This window comes from Chiloscyllium punctatum, chromosome 18, assembly GCF_047496795.1.
Source record: "Chiloscyllium punctatum isolate Juve2018m chromosome 18, sChiPun1.3, whole genome shotgun sequence".
Lineage (NCBI taxonomy): Eukaryota > Metazoa > Chordata > Chondrichthyes > Orectolobiformes > Hemiscylliidae > Chiloscyllium > Chiloscyllium punctatum.
Genome location: NC_092756.1, coordinates 9,076,055 through 9,081,469, shown reverse-complemented (window position 1 = coordinate 9,081,469; position 5,415 = coordinate 9,076,055). Strand labels below are relative to the sequence as shown.

The 5,415-nt window shown below is 42.9% G+C and overlaps 1 non-coding gene across 1 annotated transcript; it reads left to right on the top strand.

Annotated features, from left to right (window-relative positions):
* Positions 1 to 619: 619 nt before the first annotated feature.
* On the top strand, positions 620 to 701 carry trnas-gcu (transfer RNA serine (anticodon GCU)). The gene has a single exon. It is a non-coding gene; the product is annotated as a tRNA-Ser (tRNA).
* The last annotated feature ends 4,714 nt before the right edge of the window (positions 702 to 5,415 follow it).

Genomic DNA, 5,415 nt, shown 5'->3' with positions numbered 1-5,415 from the left:
TGTTGAGTTCAATTGTCAGTTTAGCCTTATTTTGGATTTTGAAATTGTCTGTTCTGTACACAAGTGCGTGTCAAAAACGTCTGAGCGGAAGTTAGGTGTTCCGAATAATGACATTGAGCACTGTGCACTCTCCTCCAGTCTGGAAAACAATTCCTCACAGGCAATTTAATAGACAATAGATAACAGGTGCAGGTGTCGGCCATTCTGTCCTTCGAGCCAGCACCACCATTGATTATGATCATGGCTGAACATCCTCAATCTGTATCCTGTTCCTGCCTTATCCCCATAACCCTTGATTCCACTATCCTTAAGAGCTCTATCCAACTCTTTATTGAAAGAACACCTCCTGCTGTCTCGGGTTCTTCATTCCGAAAGCTTCAAATCTTCACAGAATTCAACAGACCTTGTTACATATTCATTTCCTCATTTTTGTTCAGATCACTGTGTGCATAGTGTGACAGTGGGAGTGCATTTGCCCCACAACCCAGGGGTCAGACCATAGTCTTGGAACCGTACTGTGTTATTTATCATTTTACCAACACCAGGGAGAAATATCTGCTGCTCTGCATAATTTACCCAATTCAATTATTCATAAGGTCATAGCCAGTGCCAGCTCTGTGATGAGGTGGCCGAGAGGTTAAGGCGATGGACTGCTAATCCATTGTGCTCTGCACGTGTGGGTTCGAATCCCCCTCTCGTTGCTGTCATCCACGGCATTTTCGTGGTGCTGTTTTCAGATGATCACAGCTGTCATATTGAAACTGGAACGCTAATGGTCAGTTTATACGCATTTCCACTATTACAAAATTACAAAGAAAGGTCTGAGCCTGTTGACTAAACTGTATTGAAATGTAGGTTGCATTGGGAAAATGAAAGGGAGCGCGGTTTCCTTTTGCAAATCAAGTTGCTGTGAACGTTTTTTCGTATGAAAGACATCCAGGAAAATCAAATAACGAGAGCTGCGAAGTGCATGTTTATGCAAAGGAATTCTTAATGAACGTTTTGTCAGATGAAATCTGAAGGAGATTGAATAGAAGTAATTCATGATGGTGAGAAGAGCACAGCGAGACAGCACAAAATGATAGCGATATTTCAAAGGGGCAGGGCGTGGGTGTAGGGGCACTGAGAACTGGCTGTAAATGCACAGTGGAGAATTGCCAATGTGGGTGCCGTGCATGGGCACGGAAAGACTTACACATTGGTCTCGCCCTCGCCCCTTGCTCTCGCCATTGATGAATGCTGGACATAAGGCACAGATAAACACAAGATGTGGGAAGCAAGCTCCCTCTCGTTATGCACACACTGGATGCATCACATTGAACTATGAACAACTGGAGAAATCAGCATGTTACCTTTAGGGAGTGAAACTAAACTGTGGATCAAGAATTGCAGATTCATGCAATATAAACATGAAAAATAATTTAAAATGTAGGGTGTAGGTTTGCTTGCTCAGCTGTAGCTTTGATATCCAGACATTTCATTACTTGGCTAGGTGACATCATCATCAGTGGCAACCTCCAAGTGAAGCGAATCTGTTGTCTCCTGCTTTCTATTTATATCTTTCTCCTCGATGGGGTTCCTGGGGTTTGTGGTGATGTCATTTCCTGTTCGTTTTCTGAGGGGTTGATAGATGGCATCGAGATCTATGTGTTTGTTTATGGCGTTGTGGTTGGAGTGCCAGGCCTCCATGAATTCTCGGGCGTGTCTTTGATTAACCTGTCCCAGCATAGATGTGTTGTCCCAGTCGAAATGGTGGTATTTTTAATCCGTGTGTAGGGCTACGAGGGAGAGAAGGTCGTGTCTTTTTTTGGCTAGCATGGAATTTTGTAGATGACGTTGGTGTTGTCTGTGGATTGTTCTGGTTCTTTTAAGTTTGTTAGTTTTTGTTTGAGAGTGTTGGTGGGTTTGTGTGCTACTAGGATTCCGAGGGGTCTTAGTAGTCTGGCTGTCATGTCTGAAACTTCTTTGATGTATGGTAAGGTGCTTATGGTTTCTGGCTGTGTTTGGTCTGCTTGTCGTGGTTTGTTCTTGAGGAATGTGTGGACTGTATTTTTTTAGGTATCTGTTCTTCTCGAATACATTGTAAAGGTGGTTTTCCTCTGTTTTCCGAAGTTCGTCTGTGCTGCAGTGTGTGTTGGCTCGTTGGAATACTGTTCTGACGCAGCTTCGTTTGTGTATGATGGGATGGTTACTGGTGTAGTTAAGTATTTGGTCAGTGTTTGTCGCTTTTCTGTATGCAAAGGTTTGTAGTTCTCTGTTGTCCTTTCTTTCTACTGTGACTTTCAGGAATGCGAGTTTGTTGTCGGTTTCTTCCTCCTTGGTGAACTTTATGCCTGTGAGAGTGTTGTTGATGATGTTAAATGTCTTTACTATCTTGTTTCGTTTTGTGATGACAAAGGTGTCATCTGCGTAGCGGACCCAGATTTTGGTTTGATTGTTGCAAGGGCTGTTTGTTCTAGTCTTTGCATTACCGCTTCTGCTATGAATCCTGATAGCGGAGATCCCATGGATGGGCCATTGGGGGTTTGTTTGTCGACTATGTTGTTGAAAGTGAAGTAGGTGGTGAGGCACAGGTCCACAAGCTTCATGCTGTTTTCGTTGGTAATGTGATTGATGGTGGTTGGTGTGTGTGATGGTCTCTTGTAAAAGTGTGTTTCCTTTGCCAGGTCGATGTTGATGAAGGTGAACAGTGCTATTATGTCGAATGAGACCATTGCTTCCCCTTCCTCTACTTTGGTGTTTTTGATGATTTTTTGGAATTCCTGGGTGGAGTGGATGGAGTGCTGTGACTCTTCTATGAGGTATTTCAGTCTTGCGTGTAGTTCTTTGTCCAGTCTGTAAGTTGGTGTTCCGGGTAATGAGACTATGGGTCTGAGGGGGCTCCTGGTTTATGGATTTTTGGTAGTCCAGTTCGACTTGGCCAACGCGTTGATACTGGGACAGTCGAAACAAAGACATGCTCGAGAATTCCCGAGGCCTGGCACTCCAACAACAATGCCATAAACAAACACATCTATCAACCCCGCAGAAAACAAACCGGAAATGACATCACCACAAACCCAGGAACCCCATCCAGGAGAAAGGTATAAATAGAAAGCAAGAGACAACAGCTTCGCTTCACTTGGAGATCGCCACTGATGATGTTACCTAGCCAGGTAATGAAACGTCTGGATATCAAACCTACAGCTCAGCGAGCAAACCTACACCTTAAACTTCAACCTGAGCTACAAACCTTCACAAACCTTGCGATTTAAAGTGTCTTTATACGCATATCATAAATAGACTTTTCGTTATAATACCCGTCTGGTTGAAAGAAGAAGACATCACATTTCAAGATAGATGACAACGTTACCAATTTTGTTTTGAAATTGAGATTTATTTGATCATTTTACACAGTGAACAAGTTCATTTTAAAAAATGCAAACCACAGTCTCTCACCTGGAATAAAAGTGTGATTTCAATATAAACATTGTCCTTGCTAACTCGCAGTTACTCAACATGAAAAATAGGATGTAATGTTTATTAAGCATAGATCAATTAGCACCATTATCTTACTTCGGATTGACTGCAGTATGCACATTCTAAATAAGGTTTAAGAAAGAATAACTTTTGGAAATAATGATTCGGTGGTGACTAAAAATAATATTAGCTTCTCATGATGTGGATATTCCACCAATGGCTCCAGTGGTGGAAATGTTCAGTGGGCAGTATTTCTATGATGGTATGGACGTATGTGAGCTGCCAGGGATGGGAGCTCCCACTTCATCTGGAGCAGCGTCTTTTGACGTGGACCAGGGAGCATTGTAGCATCATTCTAGGAGTTCCAACCACACCTGGAGCAGCTTCCATTGACATGGAGCAGCAGGGAGCATTGGCACATCCGAATGCAAGATCTAACCTTATTTGGAGCAGCTTCAGTTGGCCTGGAGCAGGGAGCTTTGGGAGATCATTCTGGGAGCTCCACTCTCACCTGGAGCAGCTTTTCATGACATGTAGCAGGAGGTAGCATTGGGACATCAGAGTGATAGATCCAACCTCAACTGGAGCACTTCTATTGACATGGAGGAGGGAACATTGGGACATCAGACTGGGAGCTCCAACCTCACAAGGATCAGCGTTTAATGACATTTAGCAGCTGGGCGCATTGGGACATCAGAGTGGTAGGTCTAACCTGAACTGCTCCACTTCGACTGACATGGAGCAGGGAGCATTATGACATCAGACTGGGCGCTCCAACTTCAAGTAGAACCGCTTCTATTGACATGGAGCAGCAAGGAGCATTGGAACGTCAGGTTGGGAGCTCCAACATCACCTGGATCAGCTTGCATTTACATGGAAGAGGAGGGAGGATTGGGACGTTAGGCTGGGGGAAAGGATATTCAACTATTTTAATCTAAAGTAAAATATGTTTCAACACCTCAGATGTTAATTGATTTACGAAGAATCTTTCCCGGGAAAATAATTAATTCTTTAGATAGTAAAGACAAGTCCTGAAAATATTCAACTCAGGAAAACGCATTGGTACAGAGAGAAATGGGAGTGATGTTTCATGTCTTTGTCCTTTCATTTCTGGCAGTCTCTGCACTGGATTACATCACCGGAAGGACATTTTCACTCATTTCCAGCAAATACGGACAGGTCATTAACGTAATCTAAAGCTGAAAATTAACGGGAATATGCGATGTTATGATTCGGCTGGAGTTTACTTCAAATTTTGGTGAAAACGTAGCAAAGTCAGTTGCAATTTCCAAGATCAGCAGTGACCTCATTGATTGGCTGATCAGATTGTGAATGGTCGTTTTTCTGAGGACAATTTGAAGTGAATCAATGATGTTGATTATCTTTGTTCTTTGTTTGCTTTGTGACTGTTACTGCTATTGCTCATGTCCTTGTTAACACAACAGCTCTGCAGCGTGTAAAACCTCAGCTGTGCATCTGGCCAGTGGCACAACCATTCGTATAGCTGGCAATGCATTAGGCGGTTGTAAGTTCAACTTTTACTTTGCGCAAGCGCATTATGGCGATTCATCACACATCCAACCTACTCATTTTTGTTATGCTGAGGTGGGTAATATTTGAAATTTTCATCTCCACGAACGAAAATTCTTTCACTGTCTTCGATCAGTTAAACATTGCCAAGAGCTATCAGAGTAAAAATCACACAGCACCAGATTGTATTGAACAGACATATTTGGAAGCACCAGTGTTCCATGCACTGTTTCTTCATCATGTGTTTGTCACCTCTTGGAATCTAAAATTTCTTTGTGTGATTATTAAATGTATCCACCCCAGTCCAACACCAACACCTCTTAGTCATGGGGACCGTCGACACCACGAACGGTCGGTTAAAGTCCAGATGATCTTCCAAAAGATCGCGCATATTGACGTACACACCAAGTTTCTGCAGAAAAACAC